At 43.6% G+C, this 22,804-nt stretch overlaps 1 long non-coding RNA gene across 1 annotated transcript; it reads right to left on the bottom strand.

Moving 5' to 3' along the window:
- Positions 1-322: 322 nt before the first annotated feature.
- Positions 323-1,312, bottom strand: Gm30999. Its single transcript, XR_382568.2, has 3 exons — positions 1,266-1,312; positions 674-825; positions 323-458 (listed from the first exon to the last, which is right to left on the bottom strand). It is a non-coding gene; the product is annotated as a predicted gene, 30999 (long non-coding RNA).
- Between the last annotated feature and the right edge of the window lie 21,492 nt (positions 1,313-22,804).

Below are 22,804 nucleotides of genomic sequence, written 5' to 3'. Positions count from 1 at the left end.
CAAGCACAAAACTCAGGGTTTGAATGCTCACAACCCACACAAAAGCCAGGTAGACATGACAGCTTGCCTGTACTTCCAAAACCCAGGACGCTGAGAGAGGAAATCCCTGGGGAAGCTGGGCAGTTGCACTAGCCAGAACTGGTGATCCCTGAATTCCGTAGGGGACTTACTTCAATAAAGTGGAGTGTGATTCAGGAAGATGCTGATGGCTATGGGCACCCACATGCACATTCATGGAATTGCTTACATGTGCACATGCATATGTGAACACTCATACACATATATACACTCACCATACCAAAAAAAAAAAAAAAACAACCCAAACACATGATGGTGCACAGCGTCATCTCAGCACTCAGGAGGCAACGGTGGGAGCATCTCCACAAGTCTGTGGCTTGACTGGTCTACATGGCAAGTTCCAGAACAGCTAGTGTTACTGCTCTAGTTGGCAGATACATCTGGGAGGGCAGAACCAAAAAAAAAAAAAATACCAACTTTATTCAGAACATCAGGCAATTTATATTCTGAGGGTTATCAAGGTCATATGAGCAAAGTTCACGTGAGTTCAAACTATATATGGCCACAGGGACAACTTGTGGGTGGAAACATTTTTTGAACAACACAAGTAGTAGCAACGGGTATTCCACAGCAAACCCACTTCTATTTATTATACCTGGGAGGGGCACAAAAGCATATTCCTAGAACAAACCCTTGTTCAGAAGGCACAGAAGGCGCAAGATTCTGTTTTCTTGAAGCTTTCTCACAAGCTCTCAGAAATCTCACACAGCTTCATCCTTGGACCATGTCTCAACACATAATAAGACCCTGTCGCAAAAGACAATAATACAGCAAAAGAAGTCAACAAAATAAACAAAAATGAATTCTCTAATGCAGACGATGGGAACAGTAGAAATGAGATCTTCTGGGTCTCCAATTCTTAAGATGTGGGGACATGGAGGTGATACGTTCTGCCCTAAGCTAGAGTCTTCTGAATGATTATGTTCTTATATGTCCTGTGGCTGAAGGGGTTAATGGCTGGGACCCAGTTGAGGTTGCCAGCTAGAGCCTCTATGTGGTCTCTGACAGATGCTTGTTCTTCCTCACACCACAGTGGCTGACCTCTAAGCATACCCATTCCAAAGAAGACCTCCAGGTTTACCGTCTCTCATAGGTTAGCCTTACAAGTCACAATACACCATGTTTAAACCCACCCACCCCCTATATGAGAGTCCTCAAAGCCTACTTCTCCAGCTGGGAGCACTTACCTGGCACAAATGGAATCAGAGCTTGCATCTCAGCACTGCAAGCAAGCACATACAATACCTCTCAATTTTGGGGAAGGGAGGGTATAAAAATGTAATAGGAGATATTATCTCGGACCTTCTTTGGAAGACACAATGTGTCACATTAATCTTAGATTCAAGTGTTTGTCTTAACATGCATCAATCTCCTTCATGAGCCAGTGAGGCTTTTTTACTTTTATTTTTTAAATTGAGATAGATATGGGCGGTGCCGTCTCTGGCATGTAGTCCTGGGTTGTATAAGAAAGCAGACTTATCAAACCATGGAATACAAACTTCCATGGTCTCTGCTTCAGTTCCTCCTCTGATTGCCCTCAGTGACGGGCTGTGGCCTGTGAGATGTAAGATGAAATAAACTCTTTCCTCCCCAAGTTAGTTGTAGCATGAAAATAGAAAAGCACACTGGGGCAGAACCAGGAACACAGGGTACTGCTGCAACAGACCTGGCCACGTCTTTTTTATAGAGATTGTGGAAGCATTTGGAACTTTGGGCCAGGGAAACCCTCGAGTGCCTGGGTCTTAACAGTTTTGTGGGAAGTTGGAAGATAATACTGAGAGAAATGCAAACAATGGGGGCCTGGCTCATGAAGTTTCGAGGGGAAGCAAAGATTCTATCGGGGCCATTTATGTGAAATATTTGAACTAAGAATCTGTGGCTTCTGGTCAGGTGAGGCTGAAGATTCAGCTATTATTAACAAGAGAAGTGTACCACTGAAGTGAAACCTTTGCTTTACTGGACAGTTGATGCTGATTGGCTGGAGCTGAACGACCAGCTGAGATTAATAAGAGATCAGCATAATTGAAGCACCTTCCAGAAGTGTTTCCTCAGGGTCAGCACAAAATAAACTCTGGTCCAGGGGACCCAAGGCTACATTCCAAATTGACAGCTGAATCTGGATTGTGTAAGAGTTTCCCTACAGGGTATTACTGGTTTTGACATCATGGAAGCTACAAGCTTGAAGGATGTCATGGAGAGAAGCTAAGGGTTGGTATAAGCGTAAAATTTTCTCAAACTACTTTAAAAAGACTTCAAACTCTCCTCTAGCCTACCACTCAACAGAGGTAGTTGAAGAGAAAAGTTATTAGGACATGAGGGAAGACCTGTTTAGAAATAGTTCTTTGAGGGAGAGTTCAGTCTTTGTTGTCAAGATATCAGCAGTTCAGACCAGTAGCAACACCAAATATGAACCAGCAGCTGCAGTCCAGTCCAGTTGACAATCGCCACACATGAACCAGCAAGGGCAGTTCAATCCAGAAGAAACCACAAGGCTCACCAACTGGTCTAAGGCTGTGGAAGCAGCAAGAAGCCACAGGAACCTCACCAGAAGTTCTTTGGCAAGTTTCTCTCAATGGAGTTTTCATAAGCGGAGCTCAGCGACACAATGTAAGAACCAATACTTGTGTGTTGTTAGTGAAGAATATTGAGACAGAGCAAAGCAAACAAGTGCTCAAACTCCCACTGTCTGTGGGGTCATATTTATATTCCTTCATCACATGTCTGCTATAGCAAAACACTCTTTCACATGTCTGCTTCGGCAAAACATCCTTTTACTTGTGTGCCCCAGCAAAACATCATTTGACATAACTGACTTTCCAAAGAAACAAGAAATTCCCACGCTAGGCAGGCACCATGTAGTAGGGTCAGGGTTCCTGAGGAGAGGCAAGGTGGACATTGGTGAAGGTACAGCCTCAGTTGTGGTGGAGACCCCAGCGTATTAGAGATGACCACCGAGAAGAGAGTGAGCAAGCAGTGTATATTCTGGATGCCACAGCCAGAGATGTGGAACCACCCGAGCCATTTGAAATCAGATTGTGTGTGAGTCCCAGATGCAGGACACTGAGCTTTTTTATACTGTTGAATCTTCCATTTGAATTGAGCTACTGTAACTGTGCCCTTGGTCTTCCTTGTTGATATAAGAAACTTTTTTTTTTTTTTAAGAGCCTCAAGTTCCAGCCTCAGCTTGAAAGGAGGTCCTGAGGTGAATGGAAGCAGCTGAAGAAGGACTTGGAGTCAGTGATGGATGCAAACTGACAGCTCTGTGATCTGCTGAGATAGCTCTCTTTTGCAGACCAAAGCACAGTCTTTTATTTGCATAAGCTACTTCCTTAGAGATTGCATATCAGTTTAATCATTTACCCAGGCTCCACTTTGATCACTCCACAAATCAGCATTTAATGACCTTAGCCCCTTGACTCTTAGAAATACAAAGCACATTCAAGGCAAATGAACCAGACAGCAAGCACTTAAAAAAAAAAAAAAGTAAGACCTATGCATTTCGATAGGCACAGCACTTGTGGTTGCCAAGGCTAGAGATAGAGTCTGGTTTTATGTGAGAAAGTTAGCTTTTAGTATAATGCTTTTTACAATTTTTTTTGCAAAAAAAAAAAAAAAAAGCCCTCTCTTGTTTTGTGCTGATGTAAGCAGCACTGAAGCTCATTTTTATAATTCTTAGCTACCTCAATATATTCTTTTAATCTTTGGATTTTTTTCATTTTTATCTCAGCAACTCCAAAGCTTATTATTGGAAAGTATTAAGCAATCCCAGAAAGGAATATTATTAAGCTATCATCTTTTTTCTTGATACCAGACCTTTTGTCTCTCCCCACCTCTATTTGGATTGCACATATAACTACCTCCTTCAGGGAGTAGAATATCTGGATCAAATTTAGTTGTTGATGGCTTCTGGGGAGGAGACCACCATTTACCACTAATATTGTATAACTGTCTATCTGAGCCTTGTTTTTTTTTTTAAACTATTCCTTTCTCTTTTGTGATCAAGGTTTTTTCCTCTATTGACCAAGTCATGTCTCCTTTAATATCTTTCTGACTAAGCTGACTCACTAGTGCAGCTGCCTCTGTTCTTTTGGGTCCATGAAGCCCCTCATACAATTCATATGGCATCCTTATATTGCCTAGTTGAGAAACCCTGTAAAGAACAGTTCTTTATACTGATTTGTGTATTCATGTTTTCGGAGTTCTTTCCCACAGCCTTCAGGGCTTTTCTGAAGATCTTGAGACACATTCTCACTTCCTGGAATCATGCCGCGGGGAGAGCGTTCTCTGAAGGAGGAACATGAGAAAAGCATGTACATTATTATGCACACAAGCTTTCTACTTAGAGCATCTGTCAGCTCTTGAGGAGATCCACATCTTTCTGGCTCTGCTCCAGAGGAGGTGGGTGGGGAACCTTGTCATATTGTCCCTTCGGAAGCCTTGCCAGACCCAGCAAAAGAGGCCACAGTTAAGTGAATTTTGGATATTTAAAGATAACTTGATATTTTTTGTTTGTTTGGCTTTTTTGTTTGTTTGATTTTTGTTTTTCAATACAGAGTTTTTCTGCAGCCCTGGCTGTCCTGGAACTTGCTTTGTGGACTGGGCTAGCCTTGAATTCAGAGATCTGCCTGCCTCTGCCTCCCTCTCCAGTGCTGGGATTAAAGATGTGCACCAGCACGCCTTGCTGATAACTTGAATGTTTTAATCACCAAAGTTTTTAAAGACTGGGGTTTTTTAAGTTATACTGTTTTTATGTTGTGATAGTAACACAATCCTGGGATAAACAAGGAAGGAAAGGTTATGACTTAATAGTGATACATTTGTGTATCAAATTGAAAAGGAATTAATTGTACTGTGTTTATTTATTTATTTATTTATTTATTTATTTATTTATTTATTGTCAGCTTGGCACAAGCTGAAGTCACTTGGGAACAAGGAACTTCAGTTGAGCAATTGCTTTAGTCACACTGACCTGTGTATATTTCTGTAAAGCATTTTCTCGATTAATCATTGATGTGAGAGAGACGAGTCTACTGTGGTTAATGTCACCCTTGACAAGTGGTCAAAAAACACACTGGGCATGTCAATCAGCTGCTTGCCTCTGAAAGATCCTGACAGAATGTAAAAGGTCACAGAAGCCCTGAAATTGGCAAGATAGATGTCACTGTTAGCAGAACTAGCTTCACTGATTTAGAAAAATAGAGGTGCACAATGCTCTGGCCACTCCTTGAACCTGTGTGTCTGCCAATGTTTTGACCGTTCCTTGACTCATGTGTGTGCCCACTGATGAAACCCATTGCCAGGTGTTTGTGATATTGGTTGCTGAGAAAGAGTCAGAAAATCTCCCCAGCAACCACAGCCTGGCCAATCCTGAGTTGATACACCTGCACCAGACTCTTTCCTTGTACCCCTCCCATACCCATTTCTTGAGAATAGACACTGTTTAGATCTGGAAATCCCCTACTCCCCGCTTCTCCTTTCTCCCCTGAGGGCCTATAAAAACTGGGACCTCTTTCCCCTCGAGGTCGACTCCTCTACCCCTGCGTGGGATATGAGTCATCCCCAGAGCTCTGGCTTTCCCTGAATAAACCTCATGTGGTTTGCATCAAGCTTGGTCTATCGTGAGTTCTTGGGTGTCTGCTATTGTTATGAGGCCTGAGCGAGGGGCTCCTCTCAGAGTCTTTCACCTCCATGGTCTCTGCTTCAGTTCCTGCCTCAAGGTTCCTGCCTTGTGGCCCTGTCTTGACTTCCTTCAGTGATTGAGTATGACCTGGGTTCTGAAAGGTGAAATAAACCCTTTGCTCCCCTAAGTTTTGGTCAATGTTTTATAACATTAGTAGAAAAGCATACTTACTATGGTTTGGGTAAATGTCCTCAAAGACACACATGTTAAGTTTGGTCCCCATCCTGTGGTGCTATTGGGAAGTAATAGGGCATTTAAGAGGTAGGACTAGTGAGACTAGTACCACTAGTCTCTTCACGCCTTTCTCTTTGCTTCCCACTGGCTGCGAAAGTATGTAGTTCCTTCTGAGGCCATGCACACACCATGGTTTTCTTCCTGGCCACAGGTCTGAAAACAATGAGGCCAATTGATCATGGAATACAATTATGTGCCCTTCTTAGTGGGTTATCTCAGGTGTTATGTTTTGTCACACTGAGAAAGAACTAATGACATTGTGGTCTACAGGATGTATTATTAGGGTTGCTGGAACACATGTTCTTGAGGCTGCAGGTTGGACCCACCTGCTCGGGAAGAAGAGGACTCCATTTCAAAGACAACTAGTTAGTTCTGGCCAGAGAAAGCTGACTGCCATCCTGGGGCCAGAAGGACTTACCAGGTTGTGCTTCCTCTGAGGCCAAAGGCAGGCTTCTCTGTAGTCGGCCAGTAGGCTTTGAGTTTTCTGAGTCCTGGCTCCACAATGCCCTCTAATGGTCTTGTAGAGAAACTGTGGTGTTGCTCCTACCTAGTCCTTTAGAAAATTCACTGTTGGGTCTGACTTAATGGAGAGGATGTTCTTCAATTTCTTTCTCAAGATTTTAAAGCAGGTGAGGGATGTGTGTGTGCGTGCGTGCATTCATTACAAGAAGGGACAGGAAAGGAGAACATGACAGGACCTGTTTAGGTGGCATAGATTCTAATAAGAAGCCTGACAGTGGTAAGAGTGGACAGTCTCTTCGTCTCTCTGGATTGAGCTCACCACATCACTCAGGAGAAGGTTGGTTTCATAATCTTTCTTTTTTGGTTAGATTGCAAATAGGTTTTAAAAAGTGATTTTAAAACCATATTTAAAAGGTAAATTTCCTAGTTACTAACAAGTAGATAGGTCAGAAACTATAGGGGGAAAAAAAGGAGAAAAAAGAGCCACCTCTCAGGATTAACCGTCCTTTACTCATGGTAAGTTGACTTTTCTTTGAGTTTCTTACTAAATTGATTTATTCTTCCTCCCCTTCCTCTCCCCCCACCCCAAGGTGGAGATTAGAGAAAGACATGCAGAAAGAATTCAATTCTTTCCTTTTACAATGTGGGTCATGGAGCTTGAACTCAGGTCACCGGGGTTAGGGGCAGGCATGTTTATCTGCTGAGCTATCTCGTCAGCCTGTAGATTGCTTTTTCTAATTCCTTTATGTGTTTGCAGTAGACTCAGATTATTAGATACAAGCCGCTAGGCAAGAGGTGCCTTGCAGCAATCAAAACACCTGCTCTCATGACTAAACACAATTTATCCTTTTGTTTTGCATCTAGATGGATTTCCATCTTTAAAATTTTATAAATAACACAACATTATCCATCCTCGTATGCATTCATTCCACTTTGCTGTTGTTTATACTTTAAAAACTCATGTGCTGCATTTTTCAGTTATTTAAAATGTGCGGTTCATGGGCTGGGGAGTTGGCTCTGGTGGCCAAGTGCTTGCTGTGTAAGCATGCAGACCCAAGTTCGGGTCCCCAGTGCCCATGTAAAGCCCTGGTCATGTGCATTAGTAACTGCAGTACAGAGGGGCAGAGACAAATGGGCCCCTGGAGCCTGTGGAAAGGGGTTGAGGAAGACATGTGCATTGACTGCTAGCTCCCCCAAGAACACACCCAGTAGTGCACACACAAACAAGTATACATTCATAAGCCACACACATACAGATATACACAGATGCACAAAGACACAGAAGCATACACACAGACACACAGATATATACAATCCAATATTTGTAGTGCCTCCAGACTAACCTAACCACAACTAGTTCTAGAACATTGTTCATGACCTCACACTGAAGTACCACACCCATTAGCAGTCACTCTTTCCCCCATATCAGTCTGACACACCCTGACCAAAACAACCACTAATGTGTTTCATTTCTTTATGTATTTAAGCACACTTAAAAAAAAATACAGGGTCAAGCTTTATATACCTGATTGACTCCAAACTCTCCATCCTCCTGCCTCAGCCTCCTGAGTGCTGTGGCTTTTCTGAAAAGTTAGTATAACTGGCTTCTGTTATTATATGCATTCCAGCATAGTGTTTTAAAGGCTCATTCATGATGAACCACACACCAAGGCCTCTTTTTATTTTCTATAGAGTATTCTGTTGTTGAAGTGTGTAGTCTGTTTTACTTATTAGTTAATAAGTTAACGGACATCCAGCTTGCTTGCACTTTTGGTGCTCCGGATGAGGCTGCATGGTTTTCACCCTATTGGGTAAATTTGTATCGGTGGACTTTATGGCCATATGGCAGCACCATATTTAAACCTTTGCTAGACTGTTGTCCAAATGGGCTGATCTGGGTTCATTTCTACATGGAGATGAAGGGTCAGTTCTTCAACTTCTTAACAAACGCTTATTATTTCTCTTTTGCAAGAGAAGGGTAGGTGAGGGGGGTATACATGTAGTCAGAGGAAGATGTTAGCTATCTTGACCTTATTTCTTTGAGACAGGGTTGCTCACTGAACCTGGAGATAGACTGACAGACAGCATGCTCCAGAAATAATTCTCCTGTTTCCATTCTCTACAACATTGATCATGGATACATGTGGCTATGCTTAACTGATCTCTCTCTCTCTCTCTCTCTCTCTCTCTCTCTTTCTCTCTCTCTCTCTCTCTCTCTCTCTCTCTCTCTATATATATATATATATATATATATATATATATATATATATATTGGGTGCTAGGATCTGCATTCAGACCCTTGTGCTTGTATAGCAAGTCTTGTGAGAAGTTTGTCCTTTTAGGCTGCTTGTCTTCTGTCATTGTGACAGATCCCATTTTCTTCTCTGATATTTGCAGAACTTATTTCAGTGTTGCATAATCCTAGACCCAGAGGAAGTTACAGGGCTTCAGCTAGCTAGCAATTGCTTTTGTCCACAGCTGACATGCGCTGTACATACAGACGCCTTGTCTCATCACTGCAAGGAGAGAATTAGGTGTTGTATTAGGTTCAATTCAGATGTTAGCTTGTATCAGAGAGGCTTTAGGCAAATCTTCAGGTGAACATTAAAACATTGTTTCCCATTCTTCACCCAGAATAAGGATTCCTAGATGGGAATGTCTAAACAGGTGTGCCACCCCCAAGCCTATAAAGACACCAGACACTAATATTGTCTGAGAATGTTCTGGAGTTGTCTTCCCTAGAGTAGTTGAAATTAGACGGTCTGGGCTCATTTTTCTCAGGTTTTTCTTACTTGGTACCATGTTTATGAGAGTTATCCACATGTTTGTGTTCATTCTTCCTTCTTGTTGCACCTATTTCATACAAGACTATATCTTAATTCATTTTCTTTTTCTCCTCTTGATGGGTGTTTGGATCCCCAACATGGGGCAACAGTACCCAAGCTGCTATGAACACACTTGCCTAAGAATTCGGTGGACATATGTTTCTATTTCTTTTAGGTTTATCCTTGGGAGTGGATTTACTAGGTCAAGGGGTTGCTACATTAAACATTTTATTTTAACTTAAAACATACAAAATTACATTCTTCTGCCAATCTTTTGATGTAGGGCCAAGTCCTTTCCTTTCCTTCTGGGTCCACTGCCTGGATTTCTTACCTAAATCACACCCATAGAATGTGCCAGCTGCAACATACAGCTTTGAATTCTTTATGATAAAGTGAAAAATCAGTGATGTTTAAAAGCAATCAAAATGCAGAATCCTGAGTTTTCAAAAAAAATCCCTTCAGTAATTTCTTACAGTTGTCATGTCCATCTGAAAGCTTATAATGCTAACTTCCATTTAGTTGTTCTTGCTGTGGCTTGGATATGACCCTTGAGTTGATCTGTTGAAAAAATTAGTCCCTGAAGTAACACTGACATTTGGAAGTGAGGCCTTTGAGCTGTGATTGGAACATAAGGACTTAACTCTGTCCTCACAGTCATTGGAACCCACTGGAGGATCAGTAAGGGGGCAGCTCATTAAAAATGAATGCCCTTACCTGATGCCCAGCTGACATGGGCACCATGCCTCAGGCCAGCAACCAATAATCATCTACTCTCCATATATACCTGGTCTCAGATAATTGGTTATAGCTACAGAGAAGAAGAGCAGCAGCAGCAGCAACAACAACAATATCATTGTTGAGTCCTTCTAGGTACTAACTCCAGTTTCCAAAATTACTTTTCTTTTTATGCCCAGACACCATTATTTTAGGTACTTTATTTCAATTGTATAATTATAATAATAGTACTGACATTCACATGTCTGGAGACACAGTGCCTCTTCAGAAATACATAGCTCAGTCAGCAGGAAAAATGTAACGGCACACAGCAGAGGCCTGAGGGTGCTCACTATCTTAGTTAGGGTTTTCCTGCTATGAATAGGCACTATGACCAAGGCAACTCTTAAAGGACAACGTTTTATTGGTGCTGCTTATAGGTTCAGAGGTTCAGTTCATTATCACCAAGGCAGGAGCATGGCAGCATCTCGGCAGGCATGGTGCAAGAGGAGCTGAGAGTTCTACATCTTCATTTGAAGGCTAACAGAAGAAGACTCGCTTCCAGGCAGCTAGGACAAGGGTATTAAATCCCACTCCCACAGTGACATACGTACTCCAACAAGGCTACACCTCCAAATAGTGCCACTCCCTGGGTCAAACATATTCAAACCACTACACTCACCAACCTACAGTCATTGTGGTTTAGAGAAAACAAAGAATGTCCTTTTATTTTGCTTCCTAATGCTGGGTGATAAATTATTTTCCAGCAGAGTAAAGAAAGCAAAGATTTTTTTTTTTTAAGATTTTTATTTATTATATGTAAGTACACTGTAGCTGTCTTCAGACACTCAAGAGAGGGCGTCAGATCTCATTACGGATGGTTGTGAGCCATCATGTGGTTGCTGGGATTTGAACTCAGGACCCACAGAAGAGCAGCCGGTGCTCCTAACCGCTGAGCCATCTCTCTAGCCCTTAGCAAAGATTTTTTTAAAAAATCATACTTGTGGATTCTATAGGTGATACATTTAGACAAGGAGTAGTGAGAAATGCTACATCCACTCCAGTAGTGACAAGCATGACAGGCCCCGAAAACCCGGGCGCTGTCCCAAGGCAAAAAGTTCACAGAAACTTAGTCTCCTGGAATCGTGGCATCCTGTATAAAGAATGCTCCAATGTCCTTGCTTTAGTTGGTAAATGGATCTGTGTGCTTTCCCCTAATATTGCTTTATCACAAGTGCTCCTAAGGATTGATTTTTTGACATATAGCTAAGTTAGATTCTAGGCAGTCCTTGATCCGACTCTGGGCATGGGTAGCTAAGTCACTGCCCTACACAGGAATTTACCATTATCTAGGAAGAAGGAAGTTTGTGATCTAAGGAGGAACCAGAGTAGATACTTAGAACTATAGATAGCTGAGTTACACCCATACCCAAGTATTTACAATGGCCTAGGGGGAAGGTGGACTATACAATAGACCAGAATAGGAACTATGGCAAGGGCACAAAGCCCTTGACCCTGGCTTCTAAGATTAAGTGGACCTTAAGTGGAACTGCTTTTGATCCTAGTTGTTAACATTGAATTTTATCCCAGTTGGTTCCTGCCTGTCCTTACATGTTTGCATTCCTCTGTTTTGTGTAAGAATCCAGTAACCTCTTTGTACCTTGTCAGTGTGTCACCCAACTTCCCTATTTTCTTCTGTATAAAAAATTTGATGCTCGATTTGACAAATTTCATTCAGATTCTACAGAATCTCATGTGTCGCTTCTGTTTGTCATTCACCGACTCCTTGTCCACCTGCAACCAGAGACCCATTCCACACAGATAGGAGACCCGAAAAGAGGATAAGTCTGCGGCAGAGAAAGTCTCTCGTTTGCCTCCACTAGAAGTCTGTGAGGGATAAGTGTGGCCCTGAGCAGGAATTAGGATCCTCTGGTGGTCTCTCTTCCCACATATCCTGCAGCTGCTGAGACTGGAGCTGCCAGTGAAATCTCTCCAAGGGGCCTGAGCCTCATCACAGCATAGAGATCTTCCATGGCCAATCATAGTGAGCTCAAAAGAGAGTGGAGAGTGAACCTGTAGTAAGTGTGAGTGAATTTGTAGATTCTACTGTCTTTTTTTTTTAGACCTAGCATAGAGACTTCTATTAGTTACAAATAAATAATATTTTGTTGTTGTTGTTGTTGCTCTTGTTGCTACTGTTGTTGCTTTGATAAAATATCTTGTCAACTTTTAAATCCATTTTAAATTGGATATTCTGTTTTCTTATTGTAGAGTCTAGACTGTTTTGGATAAAGGCCAGGTATGATTTCAAATGAATTTCTTGTCTCCTTAAGCAGTATCAAGTATTTCTCCTCCCACTGATGCCAGATGAGGCAGTCCTCTGCTACATATGTAGCTGGAGCAATGGACACATCCATGTGTACTCTTTGGCTGGTGGTTTAGTTCCTTGGAGCTCTGAGGGGTCTGGTTAATTGATACTGTTGTTCTTCCTATGGGGGTTGCAATCCCCTTCAGCTCCTTAGCCCTTCCCCTAATTCTTCCATTGAGGTCCCTGGGCTCAGTCCATTGGTTGGCTGTGAGTATCTGCATCTGTCTTAGTCAGATGCTGGCAGAGCCTCTCAGAGGACAGCCACACCAGGCTCCTGTCTGCAAACACATTTTGGCATCAGCAATAGTGTTGGGGTTTGGTGTCTGTGGGGGTCTGCATATATTTTTTCTTTCTTCCTTCCTTCCTTCCTTCCTTCCTTCCTTCCTTCCTTCCTTCCTTCCTTCCTTCCTTCCTTCCTTTCTTCCTTCCTTCCTTCCTTCCTTTCTCTTTCTTTCTTTCTTTCTTTCTTTCTTTCTTTCTTTCTTTCTTTCTTTCTTTCTTTCTTTCTTTCTTTCTTTCCTTCCTTCCTTCCTTCCTTCCTTCCTTCCTTCCTTCCTTCCTTCCTTCCTTTCTTCCTTCCTTCCTTCCTTCCTTTCTCTTTCTTTCTTTCTTTCTTTCTTTCTTTCTTTCTTTCTTTCTTTCTTTCTTTCTTTCTTTCTTTCTTTCTTTCTTTCCTTCCTTCCTTCCTTCCTTCCTTCCTTCCTTCCTTCCTTCCTTCCTTCCTTCCTTCCTTCCTTCCTTCCTTCCTTCTTTCTTTCTTTCTTTCTTTCTTTCTTTCTTTCTTTCTTTCTTTCCTTCTTTCTTTTTTCCCTATTGGGCTTGCTTAGATTTCAAGTTTGTTGAGTAGTGATAATGAATCATTTCTCAGCCCCATCTTAGGGGAAGCAGTCAGTCTTTAAGTATCTATATCTGGGGCTGAAGAGATGGCTCAACAGTTGAGAGCCCTTGTTGCTGTTGCAGAAGACCCAAGTTCTGTTCCAAGCACCCATACTAATCAGGTCACAACCACCTGTACTCCAGCTCCAGGGGACTTGATGCCCTTTCCTGCCCCCCCCCTCCATATATATCACCCTAGTTGCCCGGAAGTCAGTCTTCCACTAGCAGCCTTTGGATGAAGACATAGAACTCTTAACTCCTCCTGCATCATGTTTGCCTGGATGCTGCCATGCTCCCACCTTGATGGTTATGGACTGAACCTCTAAACCTGTAAGCCAGCCCCAGTTAAATGTTTTTTTTTTTTTTACAAGACTTGCCATGGTCATGGAGTCTGTTCACAGCAGTAAAACCCTAACTAAGAGAGAAGTTGGTACTGGGAGTGGGGTATTGCTGTGATAGCCCTGACCATGCTTTTATTTGAAAGAATGTGGGTTTTGGGACTTTGGATTTGGAAAGCAGTGGAATGCTTTAAATGGGGCTTAATGGGTCATCCTAGTAGGGATATGGAAGACTTTGTTGCTGGGAGTAATTTGAACTGTGTTGACCTGGCCCAAGAGATTTCAAAGGAGAAGAATTTCGGAATGTGGCATAAAGACCCTTTTTGTGGTATTTTGGTGAAGAATGTGGCTACTTTTTGCCCTTGCCTAAAAAGTCTGCCTGAAGCTAAGGTGAAGAGACTCAGATTAATTGCAATGACAAAGGAAGTTTCAAAAAAGCTCAGCAGAGACTTTATTCTCTGGTTAAGTCTTATGAAGAGAAGTTTGAACAAGCATAGCAAGCTTAGAAAGGAAAAATATAACATATATGGTTCGAGTATTAAAGGGGTACCAGGAAGTGAAATGGAGCAAAATCCTGTGTTCTAGGAGATAACAGATTAAGGGAATGGGACCTTGGGACAAGATCCTACCCAGTTAAATTTAGATCCAGGCATGGTGGTACACCTTTAATCCCAGAAGACAGGCTGATCTCTGCATTCAAGGTCAATCTACAGAGCAAGAACCAGGATAGCCAAGCTTAGGCAGTGAAGGATTTAGAAAACATAAAGCCAGTGAAAATGTAATAGTACAAGGGGGGTCATGTTCTAGTTTCTGTAAGCAGCAGAACTCGGCAGCTTCAGCCACGTGGCTCTGGCTCTAGAGTTAAGAATGGAAGGAACTACTGGGACAATTGATGCTTGCTAGCTGGAGCTAAGACATTAGCAATGATTAAGAAGAGACCAGCATCACTGAGTTGAAATCTGGGAGTTGTTTTCTGGGAGCACAAAGAAGCTGTGTTCCAGAGATAGCCAAGGTTGTACCTCGTGCTGCAGCTGGACTTGGTAATGTGTAAGAGTCACCCAGGTGGTACTGGCTTTGAAGGCATGAAGGTGTCATGAAGAACAGCTGAGGCTTGGCACTGTGAGAGGTCATGGAAAGCTGTTGGAGAAGGTGTAGCCTCAGCTGTAGTTGATGGTCCAGGACTGAAGGCGTCATGCAAAGGATTTGAGGCTTGGCACCATGAATAGAGCTTGTGTCACTACCATGGGATGATCACCAAGAACAGAAGCCATAGTGGAGTGGATCAACTCGAGCTTAGAATACTACAGAGGGCAGAGGTGGAGAAGTGATACCAGCCCTTAGGAGGAGCCCAAATGATCAAGTGGAATCCTAGACACTGAAACAAGAAGCTGTAACATTGAAATTGCCTTGGAGGCTCAAAGATGTTAAAGATACCAGAGCCATGGGATACATGCTGAGAAAAGCTAACAGGAAGTGGAACCGGCCCAGGAGAAAGCAGTTTGTTGCAGTCAACAAAGATGAAATGGAATGGAGCTCTGAAGATGCTTTGACATCAGCCATGGAGATGCAGAGTTTGGAGTTTGCACAGCTGGTTTTCTGTCTTTCTTTGAGAATTACAGTTAAGTGATTGAATGAATCTCAGAAGAGACCTTGACCTTTGGACTTCTAATACTGTTGAGACTGCTATAGACTATGAGGAATTTAAAAGTTGCACTAAATGCATTTTGCATTGTGCTATGTTTAAGTATGCGCCCCCCCCCATAGCCTCATGTGTTTGAACGAGTCTATGGGGGCCAGGGAATGGAATGTGATGGTTTGTATATTCTTGGGCCAGGGAGTGGCACCATTTGGAGGTGTGACCTGGTTGGAATAGGTGTGACCTGGTTGGAGTAGGTGTGTTACTGTGGGTGTGGGCTTAAGATCCTCACCCTAGTTACCTGGAAGTCAGTCTTTCACTAGCAGCCTTTCGATGAAGACGTAGAACTCTCAGCTCTGCCTGAGCCATGACAGCCTGGATGCTGCCATGCTCCCACCTTGATGATAATGGACTGAACCTCTGAACCTGTAAGCTAGCCCCAATTAAATGTTGTTTTTTTATAAGACTTGCCTTGGTCATGGTGTCTGTTCACAGCAGTAAAACCCTAATACTATATATATATATATATATATATATATATATATATATATATACACACACACATATATATATACACACACACATACATATATATATATATATATGGCATACATACATACATACAAACATACATACATGTAAGTAAAAATAAAAAATAATAAATTTATGAAAGTAGATATAGATATTGGTACATGATATCACTCTTAATGGACACATATTTCTGGTATATTTAGTAAGTGCCCCCATCAGACAAGGTTGCTTTCTATTTTTGTCATTACAAACAGTGATTTAGTGGCATCCTTACAGCAAACCCTCTATGTACAGGCAATCTTCAGCTGTTCTGGATCATTCTTGTCAGCATCTAACTATCCTCCACTATGTACCATTAGTAAAGAGACTCCATCCACACATCTCTATGCATCCCTCATCTGTTCTCACCTGTTATGTGTCTTTTCTTGGGGAGATGTGAGTAAATATCTACTCACCCAATTGGGCCCAACAACAGACAAGAGAAATGATTCAACCAAACTCCATACTGGGGAACCAATGAGTTTGTTGGGCTTCCATACAGGAGCAAGGATGACTCAAAGGCTGATACATCACACAAAGACAACAACAACAACAACAACAACAACAACAACAACAACAACGCCCATCTTGGTGTGGATGATACTTCATGAAAACTGCAGCCATGGAGCTCTCTGCACAACTTGCAGGCAACTTGAGAGATACAAGAGTCTCTCTAAGACTGCAGGGCTGGCTGGAGTCTTCCCCCCTATCAATTGTTACTGCTTCCATGAGGGTGGAGATGGGGATGGAGGTGGGGATGGGCTTTGCAAATCTTGTTAGTTTTGGAAACTTCCTGAAACTTGTGAGTTGTTAACTTCCTGAGTCTTGGAGCCTCCCCTCTCCTCCAGGGACTGTTTCAATACAGAGGAAATTGTTACTCAATACCTCCCCTCTCTTGCCCTTCATAAAGCTTCTAGAGTTTTCCTGTGTCACTCTGCAATTCTTTACCTCACTGGTCTCCTTCATCACCACCCCACCCCCTGTAAGTCTCACTTATCCATGGAGACTGATAAGGTTAGAGGAATCATATGAGGCCACTTTCTGGTTAATATATTAGTTGTTACTTACTGACTCTGATAAAACAGTTTCTTCTTGTGATTTAGGGACACCACATCCTGGGTTTCTAAATGTGTCTGCTCGTTTCTTACCACTAGCCTTGGCTCTGACATGGCATACCATGAGTTTAGGCATTTTCCATCTTGTCCTACCTCCAAAGCATAGTTTAAATAGCCAAAGACAGAGAGCAGTGGGATTGTAGCTCAATGAGTGAAGGGCTGCTTAGCAAGCAGAAAGCTAGTTTCCCAGCATTAGTGTTTCTGTAGCTGCTCTGGTCAGTGTATGCTTCTGAGCTGGCTCTTGGCTAATGCCATGGTTTTGTTCAGCTTTTGAATCCAGGTTTTTTATTAGCAGGACACCTTTTTTCTTTTGCTTAGTTCTCACTTGCTTGTTGGTCCATGACATAAAGCCTGGAGCACTGGCTTCGCTGCTGTTTACATTTCTCCTTCTCATTATAATTTATATTTCAGTGAGTGTGGAGAAATGATGTTCTGCTCAGGGAACGGCAATGTTTGTAACTCTGTTCCTCCCACCCGGGCTGGGGGATTAGAGGAAATGAGCAGGTTCCCTTTTCGGCAATAAAACTTCCCTCTGTCACCAAGGACTTTCACCCAGAATCCAAGACCCGGTTTTAAAAACATCAAGGCTGCAACTTCGTTTGTATAAGTAACGTACAAATGAAATTTCCTTCTTTTAAAATATACAAACGCACAGGAACGTGCCTGTGAGCCCAGATCATGATTCAAACCGCAGATGCTGAACTTTTCAAAGTTCAGGGGAAAGCAGGGCAATTGCTTGGGAGGCACTTGAGGAAGATCTGTCAGGGTGGCTGTGAAGCCTGTTTATTGTGACGATGTCCTAGGGCAGTTACTGGAGGTGAAGCTCCAGTCTTCTGTTATTCCTCCTGGAATAGCAGGGAATTGCTTTGCCATGGTTGCCAACAGCACAGCTCAGACAATAACATTGGCGGCCATCTGTAAAGATTTCCTGCTTGCTCAGCCTGCCATTTGCCTACATATCCTGCAAACTAAGGTCTTCCATAGGAGAGCCATGCCACTAGGAAATTAAGCATCATTGGTTTGTAGATAGGGAACTTTTACCCACGTGCACTACATTTCTTTTCTAAGATCTTTATGAACACAGTTTATTAGCAGTTATCAACTTTTCAAACATTTGTAATCAGTTTTATGTGGTCTCCACTGGAAAACAACATAAAGTCCCATTGGATTCTGGTCTCCGCTTCTAATCACAGGGACTCCAACACGGGTATAGAAGAGTCTTTTGTTGTTGCTTCCTCACTTGCCATGTATTGTGGAACTGTGAAAACGAACACGAAGACTCCACTCTGCTTAGATGATGAGCTACAGGGGAGAGGGTGTGTGTGTCCTGCCTTTCCCAGAAGGCTGTGCTGTGTTGAAATCAGTCTCTCCAGGAACCACTTGTCTCTCTCCAGCCACTGGCTGGAAGAACCACTACGTCTCAAGATCTCTAGGTATAGGGCTTTCCAGAGGAGTCAGTCAAACTTACTTCAGAAACCGAAATCCATTGTGGTCCTGTGTGATGTGTCCGTCACTGAGGTAAGCTGGCGTCTGTGGTGTCTTTCGTGTAGGCAGAGGACAGCATTTGGATGTGAGATAGTCCCTTGTGCTGCAAATAGACACCCACCCAGTTTTTCTCAGAGACCCAAGAGACCCAGTCCTGGAGCCCTCTCGTCTGCAGATCTTTTCTGTTTGGTTTCTACAGTACTGTGGGCAGTATTATGTCATCCTAAATTGAAGCTCTAACTTCCAGTGCTTCAGAATAGACAAACACAGAGAGAGAACATCTTCAGAAAGGTGAAGAAAGAAGGCTCTCCGGGAGATGTGGCTCAGTCTGGCTGCATCTTTATGAGAAAAGGGTATCTGGTTACACAGAGACACCAGGCCCTGTGCACACTCAGAACAGGGGAAGTGCTGTTGCAAGCCAAAGGAGGGGCTCCCAGAAGTCAGCCTTGCGGCCCCCAGAGCATGAGAAAATGCAGAGTTGTTCTTGCTTGTTCATTTTTTAGACAAAATTTTAAAGATTTGATAGATAAAATTCTATTTCAGGTTATCCCAGGATTTGGGAGGTAGAGGCAGAAGGATCATGACTACGTAGCTTGTCAAGCCAGTCTTGGCACATGAGACTGTCAATAAAACTGAGAGAGACAGAGTGTAGACAGGGAAGTTAAGAAGCATTCAGCATGAGGATTGAAATATGGGGACAATCCTGGGGGAGAAGGGCCATTTTCTCTATCTGGGACAGCCTGTATGATCCAGCCAGTTCTCCTGCTGGAAGTCAGTGGCCAGCAGCCCAGAGGAAGAGGCCTCAAGCCATGTGGTGACAGTGGCAGGAGGTGTCACTTACTGACCAAGAGATGGCTTGCTTTTGAAGCAGAAAAAATGACCTTAAGGCTTAGAATTTACATACAGTCCTCTAGGTGGCAGTAGACTTTAGAGCAGCCTTTTGGGGGAATTGTGTATTTATTTACTGGGTAGCTAAAAAGTGGGGATGCAGCATTTTGGAAAGGCTGACATTCCCAAGCTGCCTTTTTCATGTTTCTATGATTTGGTCCTAAATGAGAGGAAACCTTTAACCCAGAGGGAAACCTGGTTTCTGAGCTCTGGCACTTTGGAAACACTCCTGAGGTTCTTGGGGGGAGGGGGGCAGCTGGATGGTAAGACCACCCTATGCACAGCCATCACGTGTCAGGACTTCCTGCAGACCTGCCACCATCTGCCATCTCTAAGGAGGCTCTTCTCACAGGCATGCTGGACTTTGGGAAGTTGGTGCTCAGCTCCCTCTCTCGTGGTCATGAAGTCTGGCTGTGCATCTGCAACTTCTATGTTCAAGGAAAATGCAAATGCAATCATTGCCTTAGAAAATGCTGCCGGAGCCGGGCATACCTTTAATCCCAGCACTTGGGAGGCAGAGGCAGGGGGATTTCTGAGTTCAAGGCCAGCCTGGTCTACAAAATGAGGTCCAGGACAGCCAGGGCTACACAGAGAAACCCTGTCTCGAAAAAACCAACCAACCAACCAACCAACCAACCAACCAACCAAAAACAAACAAACAAACAAACAAAAAACAAGAAAATGCTCAGAAAGTCAAAATGCAAGCAAAGGATGTACCCTTTCCATCTTCCTATTTCCTCCTTACACCTGCAGCCAGTCGGCAGGTTAGTGGCTGACCCAAGGAGCTGACTCCAGAAGATCAGGAGGGGTGAATAGATGTGCTATTCGGGATGTGGGGATGGGACATGGAGAGACTGGACACTGAACAGAGAACAGCCTCTGCAAACTGGGAGCATAGCAAAGCCAGGATACGCCAGGCTGAATGTACTGCGATGGAGAAGGGCTGCTTGCAGGAGACAGTGACAAGTCAGAAACCAGAAGGAGAAAGGACTCTCCAGAGGCCAGAGCTGGGCTCAGCTGAAGGACAGAATCTGTCTTTGACTTCTGCCAGTCCTCATTGCTGAGAGCAGTCTAGTCTAGGCCTCGAGCTATGCCCAGACAGTACTAGGGTGTCTCTGTGCCTCACACCCAAAATGCAGTGGTGAGATTTCAGAGCCTGACTGGGCTGGATTGAAGAGCAGTGGAAGGGAATGGGGCTTTTGGAGACACTCCCTCTATTTTCTAAACATTTGTTTATTGAGTGTGCACGCACAAACATGCAGAAGCCAAAAGAGAACTTTTGGGACTTCTACCATGTGGGTTCTGGGAACTGAATTCAGGTGGTCAGACTTGGTGCAAGCACCTTTACCCACTAAACGAGAAAAATCCCAATGAAACCAGGCAGTCACTCTTGTTCTCAGTCCTTCTCGTTGTAGTTATTAGCACCATGTGTGCAGCTTTTGCACAAGTCCCGTCTCATAGGCAGCACAGGTTTTAATTCTTTGCCTCCTTTGCTTCTGGATCAGCCTTTCAGGATTACCCAGCATCACAGACTAGACTTTCCAAGCCTAAACACCAAGACGAAAACCCCCTAGAGCTCCTCGACCAGAATCGCCTTCCTGGATCACCAGATGCCCAGAATCCACCTCCCACCGACATTCCAGGAAGGCAGACTTTAGAGTTCAATCTCCACATTGTTTAAGGAGCAGAGGAGGTAGAGTGAGGACCCCTGGTGAGAACCTGTCCCTGAAGTATCAGGCCGTTGTCTTCTACTGACCACCAGAGGGCAGTGTTGCACTGTGCGAACGCTAGACTGAGCGCCATGCACCAAGCACTCTAGAGGATTAAAAGTTCAAATTTATCCTTGGCTACTAATCATATTTGAGGCCAGCCTGGGCTACTTGAGACCCTGTCTCAAAACAAAACAAAAAACTGTTGAGAGGGTTGTGAGTTTGATTATGGGCATCATTGTTAGGTCAGTCTCTCTAGGGTCAGACAAGGATGCCTAACCTTCATCCTGTTTTTAGAGGGGCATGTCACAGGCCCTGTGTGGACAGTTTCAGCATAAATTATGATCATCCCTCAGTGCTGGCAAGAGAGTCATCCACGGGCTGGCACTCCACCTCAGGCCTCAAATAAAAATCTGAGTGTACTTTGCCCCTCATAAAAAGTGTGATGTGCACCCCACCATCCCTAAGTAGCTCAGCGTGAATATAATAGCCAAATGTTGCCTAAAAAGTTGTTATGTTGGATTTTCAGAAACTAAAGTATACATATTAAAACATATGCCATTTTGAGGGTTTTTGTTTGTTTTGTTTTGTCTTGTTTTGGTTTTATACAGGGCTCTAACGAAGCCCAGGCTGGCCTCAAACTTGCTGACTATCTAAGGATGGCTTTGAACTTATGATCTTCCTAAACCTTCCTCCTTAGTGTTGGTACTTCAGGTGTGTACTCCATGCTGTTTAAGTGGTGCTGGGGTCAAACCACAAGGCTTGGTGTCTGCTAAGCACACACCCCAACAACTGAGTTCCATCTGCAGTCCCAAATGTGAAATTTTTGATCCTTGGCTAGTTAGGCCTGTAGAATGGAGCCCATAGCAGTGGAGGGCGACTATGGTCAGGTTGGAGGGATGCCCACATCACTCTAGTAATTTAGTTTTAGAGAGTCTGTGGGGTTTTGTTGTTGCTGCTACTATTGTTGGTTTGTTCCTCCGTAAGAAGCTAACTTCAAAGGCTTGCCCATCCCAGCAGGCACTGCTCAGTTCTGGTAAATTCAGACATACTTCTAATGTTTACCCTGCCCCGGACATGGTGTGTTCACTAGTAGCTTTTGTAGCATAGTTTTGCTTTGTTTTTTGTTTTTTTGCTAATGGAGATTGAAATTCTGCCACAGTTCTGTGTAGATGCAACCCCAAACCTGTCAGTCTGCCGGAGACTTTTTGTCCCTGACCTCCTGGCCTCTCAGAGAAGGACACAAACAATGCTTTCCCTCTGGGGGGGATCCATCCTGGGGCAGCGCAGACCCAGGGTGGGTGGCCAGCCGCAGCTTCCCTCTGAAGGGAAGCACGTGCAGTCCTGGCTTCTGTCGACTCAGCTCTGGGAGCACCACCTCCTCTCAGCGAGCTTGGGGGCCTTGGCTGCTGGGGATGACCTGCAGGCCTTATCAGTGTTTATCTTTCAGCAAAATCCCAGAGGTGGCTGATCGTGGTGTCTGGGACTCTGACAGCTTGGAGGGCAGGCAACTATGCTTTTTCCCTTACACTCTCCCGACCCCCCAACTCCCTCACTGTAGCAGGCTCTGCACGATGGCAGAACTAGCCCATGAACTGTTAAGAGGGCTGTGGCTATAGCCACATTTTCTTTCTAAAAACCAGAAATTTTTGGAGGACTGAAGAAATGTCTCATTGGCTAAGAGTGCTTGTTGCTCTTCTAAAAGAACCAGGTTCTGTTCCCAGAACCTATGTCTGGCAGCTCACAACTACCTGTAGTTTCAATTCCAGAGGATTCTACGTCCTATCTGACTTCTGTGAGTAAACATGCATGCTTGTGGACATGCA

Source organism: Mus musculus, chromosome 13 (genome assembly GCF_000001635.26).
Source record: "Mus musculus strain C57BL/6J chromosome 13, GRCm38.p6 C57BL/6J".
Classification (NCBI taxonomy): domain Eukaryota; kingdom Metazoa; phylum Chordata; class Mammalia; order Rodentia; family Muridae; genus Mus; species Mus musculus.
This window is presented reverse-complemented; position numbering and strand designations above follow the sequence as displayed.